At 37.5% G+C, this 15,203-nt stretch overlaps 1 protein-coding gene across 2 annotated transcripts in view; it reads left to right on the forward strand.

The window, feature by feature from the left end:
* NDUFS4 (NADH:ubiquinone oxidoreductase subunit S4) overlaps window positions 1–15,203 on the forward strand; it is a 109,651-nt gene that overhangs the window by 35,355 nt on the left and 59,093 nt on the right. The gene's annotated exons all lie outside the window — the stretch shown is intronic.

Here is a 15,203-nt window from a genome sequence, read left to right on the forward strand (position 1 = left end):
GGAAACTCATAACCTCGCTTCAACTGTCTTAAATTGATCAAACAGTCACAGAGCTCAGATTCTAGGAGAAAAGCATCTAGATTTTCACCTGTTAATGGGGAAGAATGTCAAAGAAATTTGGAGCCAGTTTTTCAAGCCACTATAGGGGATATGGGAATTTTACTAAATTCTTAGTTGATAAAGTTAATTTGTTTTAAAGGGGAAATAGTGTTAATACTTTGGGTCAGTTATGTTATTCAGATACTATTTTTTAGTGCAAATGATTTGTTTTCTATCTTTTTGTCTCTTAAGACTTTTTGAAAAGTATATTTTAAAATATTAAAAATAGTATTTATAAGATCTTTATGAAAAAAACTAAATAACTCTGAAGAAAATCCAAGAAGATCCTAATGGATACATGGATAGGAAGATGGCCAGAGCATGATCCATGAATGAAAAAAAATGGATTAGTTGGGTTTCATTAAAATTAAAAATTTCTGCTCTGTGAAGAATACTGTTAAGAGAATGAAAAGATAAATCACAAGGAGAAAATATTTGCAAAACACATCTCTGATAAAGGACTATATCCATTGAAGGAGCTCAGGAAATTTCACCCCAAAATATGACTCCTTGGTATAAAAAGAGTATTTTAAATTAAAGGCCCTTGGAGATCCACCGGTATTGGTAGGGGCTTTCCCTTTTTCTTCATAAAAAACCAGACCCATCTAAAAGAACAATGGACTTCCCTTCCCCTCCCTGTTGTCTCAACATATTACAGGAAAGGAGATCAAGAATGCAACCAGACCTGGCTCAAATCATTTTAAATATAATACCTGTCTCTGAGGTTAATTTAATTTCCGAAGAAAATCGCTTACAAGTCAATCTATTTCCTCCCCATTCATTCATTGTCCCAAGTATCTATTCATCCTCCCTAGTAACCATTTATTGCCACTAAACAGAGAGTTACCTATATTCTTCATCTCCTTCTCCCCTCTAAAATGAGGATATATAAATTTCTGAGCCCCATTGAGATACTAGGTAATCATTCTCTGATTCTCCCTAAGCACATGGTAAATAAATCTCTTTCTCTTATTAATCTGCCTTATTGTGAGTTGATCTTTCAACAAACCTTCAGGGGCAAAGGGGAAGTTTCCCCTCACCCCACCTTCCTCCCTATTTCAGTGTAGCTGGCTAGATCTTCAAAGCTGCTCTGCTCTTCTGAAAGCCATAGTGAGGAGAATCAGCACACTGACCAAGTGGCAACATGGTATGATACCTTACCAGTCAGATTCCCAGTTTTCCTCTGTCTCTCTGTAGGCTGTGGTTGAGCAGATGGTAAAGATCATTGTCTCTTTTGCCTTTCCAGATTTAAGATTAATGAAATAAAATGTTTTTGTAAGTAACTAGTCTTGGTATAGCAACTCTGGTATTTTTTTTTTCTATACTTTGTGGTATGAATATTCATATTGTCTGATCCCTCTCCCCTCAGTAATAGCCAGTTTTGTCATTGCTTTCCTTTGTCGTTGTCTTTTTGTGGTGTTCTGTCATAAAGAGAGTTACCAGGCCGAGAACTGCTATAAGCCCAGTATTTGAGCCAGCCCTGCAGGCTAGCCAATTATACAATCCTGACTAGACCAGTCTCTATTAAAGACAAACTTTGCTGCAAGTCCCTGAAAAGAAGAAAAAGTATGAGATTTCTCTCTCATCCTGTTATATATCCCTGAGCTTGTCTTGTGACAGAGTGGGAATTTTTTCCTCATTCTCTGCCCTCCAGGGGGCTATATTTTTGGAATTATACCAGGCAGCTAGTCTGAAAAAATTGGGAGCCCAAAACATGAGACACCACACACTTAAGCAGCATAGTCTTTGTACCAAGCATGTCAAGCTCTTGGGGATGTTTGTCTTATAAGGTCCCATCCTCTTTGTCTATCTTAAGTCTATTTCTGAGAGTGAATTTTTTTAATCATGGGAACTGCCTCCCTTATTCCCTCTGCAGTAACACCTCTTGCTTATATGATAAAAACTTACTCTAAACCTGGAAAATTACCACATGGGCTTTCTCTGAAGAGGCGTATTAAATTGAGTTGGTTTTAGAATAATTATACCATTGATAATTCTAATTATCAGTGGCCAGAAGATGAATCCTTTGAACTAGAAAGACTCCTTAATTTAAAGTAAATTTTAGAGCACTCTCATCCTAAGTGATTGCCTTATCTGTATTTATGGGAAGATCAAATTGAAAAAAGGAAACATATCAGTGTTGTGGCTAGCCTTAAAAACTCTCTTAAAAAAACTAAAGAGTGAAAATCTGATCTAGAACAAAAATTAAAATTTGCCCCGCCTTAAACCTCCCTCCAACTTGTACTCCCCATTATCCTCAACTATCTGTCCTGACCCGCTAGATGATCTTTAGGATTTCCGGGTCCGTGGTCAAAACCACCCTTAAAATCCAGCCTTAATTCTATAGCAATCTTCCTTAATAACCCCTAAAACTATCTCCCAGTTTCTTCAGAAAACCCTTTTGATAACCAACTGCCTATTTTAACTTCTGTGTCCCTCCAAGATTTACAGAACTCATTCTGGGCTGATTTTAAAGTCCTAAGACATACAGATTAAATAAAAGCAAGAGATAAGCCTGTCACAAAGTCAGGCCAAAACTTGGTTTTCTGTGCCATATGATGCCCCTTACTTTCTAGGGCTGTGTGATCCAACTCCATGAGCTCCAGACCTCCCTATGCAGTGCCCTCAGAATGTATCCAGGATCTCCACCACAAAGAATTCATATCCCCTGTACTGCAGCATATCTTCTGAAGTACAGAAACTCTTTTGCCCCCATTTTCAGAAGATCCTACCAAATTTAGAGAAGAGTTGGAGAGGCTAGTAGCCATTCATAATCCCAGTCACAGGGACCTTGACTGGCTGCTAAGAGGTGTACTTCCCACCCATGATTATACTGTAGTCATTAGATAGACCAGAAGGCCTCCAGGAGAAAATCCTATCCATAGAGGGAACAGGTGGCCAGATCCTCTCCCTAGACTCCTTATAGATGACCTAGAAGTAGCTCAGTGAAATGCTTATATTCAGGGCCTTATAGGGGTGATATTGGAGGCTTTCCCTCCTAAAGTTAATTTGTCTAAAGTTGAATTATGTACTCAGAAGGAGGGAGAGAGCACCTTAAAGCTTTATTGAGAGATTTACACAAGTTTTTCAGAGGCATACGACATTAAATCCTAATGCACCAGAACACAGAAATCTTTTTTTTTAACTATGAAATATATTGAGTATTGACACAGAAATCTCTTAATTTCTGTCCTAGTTGGAAATCTTCCAGATATATATATATATAAAAATTCAAAACAGTATAGTTGTCTGGGCTGGTCAGTCTTCTAAGTGTTACAGTGGAAGCAGCTACATGGTTTTTTGAAAATCGCTTGCTGGAGAACAAAAAAAGGAAAGATTTGAAATTTACAATCCTTCCTTTGCAGGTTGAATCACTGCAGAACCAAAAACAGTCCTGTGAAAATAAATTAAATTCCTCTCATTTTTCTGATCAGTTATAGATACTGCAGAAAACCCAGACATTTAAAAAAATGCTTGTCTGGCCCTTAAAAACAAAGGAAAACTAAAAAAAAAAAAAAAAAAGCCTTCCCCCAAACCCAGCAGGTTCATTTTTCTTCTCCTGTGGGACAATGCCCCATTGATTGACAGGGTCAGGGTATCCTCACACCCTAGACCCCACCATTAAACTTAAGATAGAGGACTGGAATCGGGAACTGGATTTTCTAATTGATAATGGTGTGGCATTCTCTACCATTTGATCAGAGGAATTATCTGTACCTCTCATCTATAATTCTATTCAAGCTATTGGAGTCTCTGGACGACCTATTTCATTACCTCTCAGGTCACCCTGATATCCCTAGGTCCCCTTAACACCCACCATCCTTTTCTAATATCTGACTCCTCACCTGCAAATCTTTTAGGTGGAGACCTGTTACATCAATTTAATGCCACCATACAAAGTAATGGAAAAGTTTTTTATTTCTCTGCGCTCAGACCCAAACTGCAAACTTCCTACTCTCCTTAATGGAGACCCAGCCTGATTTAAATTCCACTAAACAATCAATCTTACTAGAAGTCCCAGATAGCCTCTGGGCAAAACACGCAAATGAGGTCAGACTGCCACAGTGTGCCGAACCCACATGCATTTCTTGGAAAAGAAATAAACCCTTCCCTTCAGTACCCCCTCTCACAAGATGAAGAATGAGAATTGAACCTATAATAGACTCCCTTTTCCAACAGGGGATACTTGTCTTCATCACTTGTAACACCCAATTTTACCAGTAAAAAAAAAAAAAGGAAATGTGATTCAGATGGGAATCAAATCTGTCAATTCCTACAAGATCTGAGAGCCATAAACTCCTTTGTAATCCCTCAGCACCCTGTTGTGCGTAATCCTGCTACTATCTTTACCTCAGTTCCTGCTGATGCAGCCTGGTTTACAGTAATTGACCTCTGCTCAGCTTTCTTTCAATTGCACCCTGACTCATAATTTCTCTTTGCGTATACTTTCAGAGGGAGACAACTAACATGGACCCAAATACCTCAGGGATACTGTGAGCCTCCTTCAATATTCTCTCAAATCCTCAAAGCTAATTTAGACTCTGTAACCTTTACCCACTCTTATTCATTATGTTAACGATCCTTTTACTCTGTAACAAGACTAAGTAGGGTGCCCTCTTAGACTACCTCCTTCTTTTAAGGGTTCCAGTCAGGCATCCTCAAACTAAGGCCCCCGTGGCCCTCCGGGTGTTTTTGCCACGGCTGCCTGTCCTGCTTTAGCAGCCGACTCGTCTGGGCCCACAGTGCGTACTCTCCAACGGTCTGAGGGACAGTGAACTGGCCCCCTGTTTAAAAAGTTTGAGGGCCCCTGCTAGCTGAAAGAGGCAATAAAGCCTCCAAGTCTAACCTCCAGTGGGTACAGATAACTGTTATGTAGTTAGGACATGAAATATTTCAGGGTACTCAAAAGCTCACTCCAAAACACCTTGAGTCAATTTTGTCCATCCCTCTTCCCAAAACTAAGAAACAGCTAAGTAAATTTTTAGGAGTACCTGGCTACTGCTGCCAATGGATTCCTAATTTGTTGCTCTTATTAAATCTTTATATTCCCCCGCCCCCCTCCAGATAGTATTCAGGAGCCTATCTGCTGGCCCTCAGAGGCATTAGACTCCTGCAAAGCTCTCAAATTAGTATTATCCATACTTCCTGTTCTGGGCTTACCTAATTTTGATAAACCTTTCCACCTATATTGCCATGAAAATAATGGGGTTGCTGCTGGGTATTTTAGGACAGCCCTTTTCCTCTCATATCCGTCCTATAGTGTAATTTTCATGCCAATTGGACCCTGTGGCAGCAGGCATGCCCCTATGCCTGCATGCAGTAGCAGCAGCTGCCATCCTGATTGACAAAGCCAACCCTTACATTAGGTTCCCCTGTTCACCTATATGTTCCCCATGCTGTGTCTGCTCTCTTACTAGTCCATAAAACATAGCACCTCTCTACTACTTGACGGACCACCTATGAGGAAGCTGTATTAAGCAATCCCTTCATTATTTTACATTGTTGCAACACTTTAAATCCATCTTCTCTCATACCTTTCCCTGGTGATGGAAACCTGTACTCTCTCACCTGATTATCTTGCAGCTGTTATACGGTTTCAAAGCCATGAGAGGATCTCTTGGACATTCTTTTAGACAACCCGGACTTATTCCTCTTTTGTGATGGCTCTTATAAACAAGATTTCAAAGGAAGTATAATAACTGGTTATGCTATAGTTTCCCCATGTGAAACTCTTGAGGCATATTCTTTCTCTGTCTACCGTAAAGTTAGCATAAGTTGCTAAACCTATAGCTCTCACTAGAGCTTACACATTGGCAAAAGGAAAAACTACCACTATTTACACAGACTACAAGTACGCCTTTAGAGTCTGCCATGCAGTTAGCACAATTTGGAAGTCTTGTGGTTTTTTAACTTCTGCTGGCACTCCTATTGCCAGTGGGCCTATAACAGATGCCCTATTACAAGCTAGTCACCTTCCTTTTAAGATTGCTATTGTTCATTGCCCAGCCCACACTAAGAAAATGGGTATTGTATACCCAGGAAATGATAGGGCATACAGGACTGTTAAATATGTATCCAAAAATGGCCCTCCGTATGTTTTTTCCACTCAATTTATTACTCTGCCTCTGTCCTTGTCTGATGTTATTCATTATTGGGCTGATGCTCTGCAATCCAAAAAAGATAGGTGGGTACAAAATGGTGCTAAACAATTATCAGGTGGCTTGTATATTGGGCCAAATGGACTACCTGTGACCCCTTTTCTTTTAACCTTGTGGCTTGTACTTATCTCCCATCAGGTGGGACAGACATAAGTACAAATGGGGGATAATTAAGGAACTAAAAAATAGTTGATACAGCCCTGGGATCTACAAAATCTCTGACCATATTATTTCTTAGTATACTATTTGTAAATCTCACCAAATCTCTCAAGGAGACCATCACTCTCCAGAAAGCCACAAAGGCCCACATTGCCCCTTGTGGCACTCCAAATTGATTTTATAGATGTACCTCCAGCTTTAGGCTTTTCTCACTATTTGATTATTGTTCATATGTGTAGTGGATGGACTGAATCCTATTGAACTAGGCATGCTGATGCTATAACAGTGGTAAAGAAATTAGTAACTGAGATTCTTTCTCATTTTGGTATTCCTTTATGGATTTAGTTAGATAAAGGGATTCATTTTACAGGAGAAATAAACTACTTGCTTGCGAAGGCTCTGTGGCACTCATAACATTTCATAGCCAGTATCATCCCCAATCCTCAGGACATGTAGAATGTAAAAATGTAGACATAAAAATGGCTTTGGGAAAAGTCTGTAAGACACTGGACTTAAATGGCCAGAAGCATTACCTTTGGCCCTTATAAAATTCTGGAATATTCCAAATAGGAGACATTAAAACCCCTTTTGAAGTAGTGTTCAGTCTCCCTATGCCTACTGGCACCTCTAAACCTTCTATGCTTGGGTTGGCTGAACACTGTGGGGATTTAAGTGAACAATTCAATATTATAACTAGCTACACACAGGCACTAACTAATATGCTTGGAGCATGTCATCAACAGGTAAAAGGAGCATGACCTCTGCCAACTGACAAGTCTTCCCAACCTTTTTGACCAGGAGATTGTGTTTGTATCAGTTTTGTCACCTCTCTGGGAATGCCCTTATTAAGTACTGTTAACCATCTACACTACCATAAAAATAAAATAAAAGTCTTCTTAGATTCATGTGAACCACACCAGACCACACCAAGACCATCCCTACAGGTGACCCTGAAAGTAAGGATTTTCAGGCCAGTTCCTAGGCCCCTGAAGCAGATCTCTTCATGAAGTAGACAGCTTTTTCCCAAGATCATAGAGCAAGAAACCCCATTTTTCATCTAAAATCTCCTTTTTTTAACCCCTTCCCCCCCCCAAAAAAAAGGTCCTTTTAAAATGTTTCTTCTTTTAAGCCTCACCCTTTGAGGACTGCACATTGGAAGCTGAGTGGAGATCGCCTTCACCTATCCCATTCTCTCTTTTAATCTTCCACTATGATTTTTCTTTCAAACTATGCCTTTCTCTTACTAACCTTTTTTTCCCCAGAATGTCAGGCACAGATCTGGCATCCCCTTGCACCAGTCTTTCCAACTCTGGCCACATTAACTGATTAGTCTAATTGCTGGTTATGCCAACCTCTAGAGCATGCAAAGAAACCTGAATTCATTTTTGTTTCTGCCAATGTGAGTGGCTGGAGGAACCAGTCCAGAAGGGTGGATATATGACAAGATGTGGCATCCACAACCAGAAAAAAAACCAACAACGTACTGCTTCTCTTGTTGGGGAGTCCTAGACATAGTTCTTGAGCTTCCACAGAGGTTTTATTATCTTTTGCTCAGGTAAAGTCACTAGAAAGAAAATTTTCCCTCTGCATTGAAGATAGGGATGATTGATGCTGGCTCTTTCCTAGGTGACATACTAGGGCAATATTGTGATCAGACCCTACAATTTGATTCCACATTTGGCATTCTTGGACTTCTTGCAAAGATCATAGATGGAGCTGACACCAACCCTCATGATGTCAATGCTTGTTAAATCACCAGATGTTATGGATGGCTCATAAGGCAGGCCTATTCAACATGGGGTAGCTCACTTGGTCCCATTGTTAAATTGCCAGACACTAAAGATTACATATGGATAAACCAAAAGTCTGGATTGACTTGGTTAGGTGACAAAATAAAGTCTTATAATTGCCAGAACCGGACCAAAGGCCTTTAATATCAAATATTTCACAACTCGTTCTGTTCCCACAGACTGGCAGGAACACATGGAAACTAGAGATGTGGAAGTGCCAATGAGGAAGAAAAGACATAGCAAACTCCAGGCTGGGAGGTCACAGTTTCCAACCTGATCCCATCTGTAAATAACACTAGTCTTTTTATCTTGTGTGGCGATAAAGTGTACAAGTGGTTCCCACCTAGATGGTCAAGGCGCTGTGGAGTTGGTTATCTGATACCCTCTGTTAGCAGGTTCTGCATTTTAAATGCCAGCCAAACTACAAACATGGGCTCTTTCATTCATAAAAGTGGTACCACACAAACGTACTAGAGGTGATATTAAAAACCCACTTGTATATCACAATTCTAAGTTCTTTTTGGTGCTTAGGTTTCTTTTCCCAGCATTTGGAACTTATGAAATTGAAAAAGGCAGTTTTGAATCTCTCCGTGATAACAGGATAAGAGTTCAGTATCCCTATACAAGTCTGAAGTACTTCAGTCAGAATTCAACAGCCTAGCCTCTGTTGTATTTCAAAACTGCTGTGTTCTGGATGCCCTGACAGCCCAACAGGGAGGAGGTTGTGTGATTATTGGTGAAAAATGCTGTTTCTACATAAACCGCTCAGGGCAAGTAGAGACTGATCTACACCTCTTAAACGACAAGATAAGTACTCTCCTTCAGGTTAATGAAACAAAACCATTATATTGGTCTGACCTACTCCCAAGAATGATGAGAGACTGGTTTAATGGGGTGTGTGGAATTATACTTAGATCTGTTCTTTTCTGCTTATTCATTATCATTCTAATCTATGTTCTTGTCTCCCTTTTCAGATCTCTTGTTACTCACTCAACTACTAACCTGATCTCTCTCTCCACAGCCACCAACTCAGCTTTTAATGTATGAAACTTATGGGGAAGTTCCAGATAGGGAGAATAAAGGAGCTCAGGAAATTTCACCCCAAAATATAACCCCTTGGTATAAAGAGTATTTTGAATTAAAGGCATTGGTAGGGGCTTTCCCTCTTTCTTCATAAATAAGAAACAGACCCATCAAAAAGAACAGTCAGCTTCCCATCCCGTCCCTGTAGTCTCAATGTATTACAGGAAAGAAGATCAAGAATGCAACTAAACCTGGCCCAAATAATTTTAAGTATTATATCTATCTCTCAGGTTAATTTAATTTCCAAAGAGAATCATTTACAAGTCAGTCTGTTTTCCCCCCACCCATTTATCCTCCCTAGTAACCATTTATTGACCCTAAACAGATTTATCTATATTCCTTATGTCTTCTCCCCTCTAAAATGAGGGTATATAGATTTCTGGACCCCACTGGGATATTGGGGTTAAATTAAACACATTAAAATGTGTTATATGAGTTGAGTGGTTGCTACATAACATTGAGACAAACTAGAACTATACTCAATTCCACTTATTAGAATCAATGTAATCAATCACTCACTCTTAATTCTCCTTGTGCACATGGCATTAATAAATTTCTTTCTCTTAGTAATCTGCCTTATTGTGTATTGATCTTTTAGCGAAACTTCCAAGTAAAGAGGAAGTTTCTCTTCATTCCCACAGCATGATATACAAAGAACTCTTAAAATTCTACAATTAAAAGGTAGGGAAAAGGTCTGAACAGACACCTCATCATAGAATATATACAGATGACAAGCATATGAAAAGGTATTCAACATCATATGTCATTAGGGAATTAAAAATTAAAACAACAAGATAACATTACACTCTTATTAGAGTAGCTAAAATCCAAAACACTGATCACACCAATTGCTGGCATGGATGAAGAGAACAAGAAGTCTCGACATTCATTGCTAGTGACAATGCAAAATGGTACAGCCCTTTGGTGTAGATTAGTCTGGCACTTTGTTACAAAGCTAAAACATAGTCTTAACATATGATCAGCACTTGTGCTCCTAGGTATTTACACAAATGAGTTGCAAACTTATGACCACACAAAAACCTACACATTAGTGTTTTTAGCAGTAATAACCAAAACATCCATCAGTGGATAAAGGGATAAAGAAAATGTGTATATTTATGTTTTGAAAGTTGTAACTGCATAGATTTTTAAAGAAAAATGTGTTATATGAGTTGAGTGGTTGCTACATAACATTGAGACAAACTAGAACTGTACTCAATTCCACTTATTAGAATCATATAAATTATCATTACTAGAAGAAGCTTTAGAACAAGTTCCTAATTTTATAAATTTTCAAAGAATGAAACCTAGCAGCATAGAAGTAAAGGATTTGCTCTTAGACGGCTAGTTAAGTGGTAAAACCAGGGTTGAAATAAGGTCTTTGATTGGATATTTCTTTTCTTACAGGAAACTTATATAGAAAGACTAAATATAACAAATGGCTTATATACTTTAAATACTATTATTAATAATGGTAATTGATAACAGTCACAGCCCTCAGAGTTTATCCTTTGGGCTTTGAATCAAGGTTGACATTTTAGAACTCTGGAAATGGGAACAGGCCAATTAAAAACAAATAGGAAGGCTGAGCATGGTGGCCCATGCCTATAATCCTAGCATTCTGGGAGGCTGAGGCGGGCGGATTGCTCAAGGTCAGGAGTTCAAAACCAGCTTGAGCAAGACCCCGTCTCTACTAAAAATAGAAAGAAATTAATTTACCAACTAAAAAGATATATATACAAAAAATTAGCCAGGCATGGTGGCGCATGCCTGTAGTCCCAGCTACTCGGGAAGCTGAGGCAGCAGGATAGCTTGAGCCCAGGAGTTTGAGGTTGCTGTGAACTAGGCTGATGCCATGGCACTCACTCTAGCCTGGGCAACAAAGTGAGACTCTGTCTCAAAAAAAAAAAAAAAAAATTAAAAACAAATAGGAAGACAGAAATAAAGGCAAGCTTATGAGGCAAACAGAACTTTTATGTTTCTCAAAAATGGATACCAGATAGCAGAGTAAGCAAAATTACCATTTATTTTCTAATAATGACACAGTCATTGTTTCTACATGTATACTTCCTAGTGTTATGATACATTGCCCAGTAAAATATGGTTATTCATATTTTGGCTGTTTTTGCTTTTGGCTATTCTAAATACTTCTGTGAATATTGCAGCACAAACATTCATTAGAGTCTCCACTTTCAGTTCTTTTGGGTTTATACCCAGTAATGGAATTGCTGGATCGTATTCTATGGTAATTCTATGTTTAATGTTTTGAGAAAACATCACACTGTTTTCCATGGTGGATGCACCATTTTACAGTCCCACAAGGGATCAAATTTCTCCACATCCCTGTCAATACTTATTTTCTGTTTTCTTGGTAGCTAGCTGCCCTAATGGGTGTGAAATGGTATCTCATTGTGTTGTGATTTGCATTTCTCTGATTCTTAGTGCTATTGGGCTTCTTTTCATTTGATGGTTGGCCATTTTGATCTTTTTTTTGGACAAATGTCTATTCAGGTCTTTTTATTCCATTTTTAATTGGGTTTTTTGTTGTTGTTTAGAGTCTATCTTTTAAAACTTAATAAATACCCCTTACTGATTTGTAGAAGTTCTTTTTCCTATTTTGGATATAGATTGCTTACTGTTCTATGTTGTAAACATTTTCTCCATGTTTATTATCTGTCTTATATATTATTTACAATATATTAGGTTTAGAAATTTTTGGTTTTATGTAGTTTCTGTCATTTATGTTTTCTTTGTTTTATTTCTTTTTTGCTTAACAAGGTTTTTATACTCTAATGTTATTAAAAATATTTTCTTCTATCATTTCACTGATGTGACATTCCTTACAGGCTAGTCAGCAAAAAGATATTTGCTATATAATTCATAGTCTAAAATTTACCTATAGATTATATTTTATATGTATACTTTATTAATTGCTGTATTCATAATTGACTCTGAACCTTTGTGGCTACCTTATCTAGAATTGGGGAAAATTTTTTCTTGCATTGATACCTTTAATAATTGCTTGCTGTTTAAGGTATAGTGACTTATCACATAACCTAATATAACCTACGCAAACACATTATATATGCTTTTTAACCTAGGCAAATTTTTCTGAAATAAATTATGTGAATATATTGCTTTAAATAAAAATTAAAATCCTTATTTTTGGTCTCTTTGCAATTTAGTGTATCTTAAAGATTTTTTTTTTATATAAAATTTTTTTTTTTTTTTTTTTTTTGAGACAGAGTCTCGCTTTGTTGCACAGGCTAGAGTGAGTCCCGTGGCGTCAGCCTAGCTCACAGCAACCTCAAACTCCTGGGCTCAAGCGATCCTTCTGCCTCAGCCTCCCGAGTAGCTGGGACTACAGGCATGCGCCACCACGCCCAGCTAATTTTATATATATATTAGTTGGCCAATTAATTTCTATTTTTATAGTAGAGACGGGGTCTCGCTCTTGCTCAGGCTGGTTTTGAACTCCTGACCTCGAGCAATCCGCCCGCCTCGGCCTCCCAGAGTGCTAGGATGACAGGCTTGAGCCACCGCGCCCGGCCAATATATAAAAATTTTTAATTGTGATTTTTAGCTTTCTGGTAGGATTATTTTACTTAATGTTTTTTTATTGTGTTTTTTACATACAGCTTAATTAAAATGAGACAATTTTTCATCTGTGTATTTATAATAAATAGTTCACATATGTTTACAAACAATATAGCTTTATTCTTATAGTTAGTTGGAGATTAATCTAAAATTATTAAAATATATCCTTTAAATTATATATGGTTTTTTAAATTAAGAAATTTCCTTTGGATTATAACTAATATACACTAAGATTTTATTAAACAATGGAGAGACAGTTGTTTAAATCCACTATCTAGGCCAGAATTGCACAGCCCAATGGGTGTTCAATTTTAAATCTAATAATTTGCACTATTTTTACCTAACAAGTCTCTTCATTAGAGAAACTACCATAGTCCCTTCTATTTATGGTTTTGCTTTTCTCGGTTTCTGTTACCTATGGTTAGCCATGGTCCAAAAATATTAAATGGAAAATTCCAGAAATAAGTTTCAAATTCTGTACTGTTTTGAGCAGTGTGATGACATCTCAGGCCATCCAGCCCTGTCCCCCCCAGGATGTGAATTATGTCTTTGTCCAGTGCATCCAGGCTGTGTAGGCTGCCTGCCTTTAGTCACTTTAGTAGGCATCTTGAGGATCAGATCAGCTGTCATGGTATTTGCAGTGCTTGTGTTCATGTAACCCTTATTTTACTTAATTATTCTATTTTATTATTGTTACTTTCTTATTGTGCCTAATTTATAAATTAAACTTTATCATAGGTAAATATGTATAGGAAAAAACATAGTATGTATAGTGTTTGGTACTATCCACAGTTTTAGGCATCCACTGGGAATCTTGGAATGTATCTCCCAAGGATACGGGGGGAACACCTGTATTTAGAAAATGTAATTACATTTTCTAATATTTCAAGTTCTCATGAGTTCTCTTATCATTGGCTAATGTTTTTCTTGCCATATGTGTATTTGGTTAAAAGTATTCTTTTCTTTTTTTTTTGAGACAGGATCTCACTCTGTCTTTCACCCAGGCTGGAATGCAGTGGTGTCATCATAGCTCACTGCAACCTCAATCTCCTAGGCTCAAGCAGTCGTCCTGCCTCAGCCTCCCAGGTAGCTGGGACTAGAGAAATGCACCACCATGCCCAACTGATTTTTGAATTTTTTGTAGTGAAGAGATCTCTCTATGTTGCCCAGGCTGATCTCAAACTCCTGGCCTCAAGCAATCCTCCCGCCTGGAGTGGTAGGATTACAGGCATGAACCACCATGCCTGGCCCCTAACTTTTGTATTGTCATATTGATCTTAATGATTTTCAGAATAAAATAGATTATAAAAAGAGTATAATTATACTTCCTTAATATTCTAACAACTGGAACATATATTTTATCCATTCATGTAAACAAAATAATTTCCATATAGATATATTTTGTGTGGAGTGGGGCATTTACAGTGTTAAAGAATTACATAATATCATGAGTTTGGGAAATAATTGACAGATTATTTTTAAAATATATTCATAATGCAATAAAGCCTTTTGTATTGCTGTCTTTAAATTATCTGATTAATATGTAGGTTTTCTGTAAATCTGTGTACATGTTACTGAAAGTTGAACTTTTAACAGTTTGTGTCAGTTATTGATGATTAATTATGCTGCATCAAAATTATGATAGTGTTTCTACTCATATAAAATTTTTTAAAAAGAGAGAAAATTATGATAGTGATTATCTTGTATTAAAAAAAGAAAGGACCAAAGGCTATATATTTAGTTTGGAAATTTGAGCCAGCCATAATTGTGTACACTAACTTATTTTCAAAAAGAAATCTATATAAGATGCCTTAATAGTTTGGAAAACTCTAAAATGCTAAAATGTCACAGTCAAGGATAGGTATGGCACTTGTTTTTAATAGTATGAATGACAGCGTGTACATGAAATAAAAAGGCTATTAGCTTTAAGTAATTTCTTTGGGGTGAGGAGAAAAATGCTAGTATAAGGGAGCTAGATTCTGTGCCCATTTTACTTCCAATTTAATACTTCTATTTTAACCATTCGTACTTTCTCTAATTTTGTGAATGGGATGAGGACTAAACTGCTAACATTAGTTAAAATAATCACATAAATAATTCCTATTTACTTTTGGTTTGAAATTAGAGTAAAGAACTTACTGAGATTTTTTTTTTCCCTTTCTGATGCCATCCATTTAGAAATCAACATTCCAGAGCAATTGGTATAGCTTTGCATGTTTCTGCCTGGTCATGACAAACCAGCCACTGTATACTCATGGAGAGTAAGTAGTACAGTACTTGTCACTGATGGCATTTCTGTGACAGAAAGCCTGTAGAC

The sequence above is a fragment of the Microcebus murinus genome, chromosome 11, assembly GCF_040939455.1.
Source record: "Microcebus murinus isolate Inina chromosome 11, M.murinus_Inina_mat1.0, whole genome shotgun sequence".
Lineage (NCBI taxonomy): Eukaryota > Metazoa > Chordata > Mammalia > Primates > Cheirogaleidae > Microcebus > Microcebus murinus.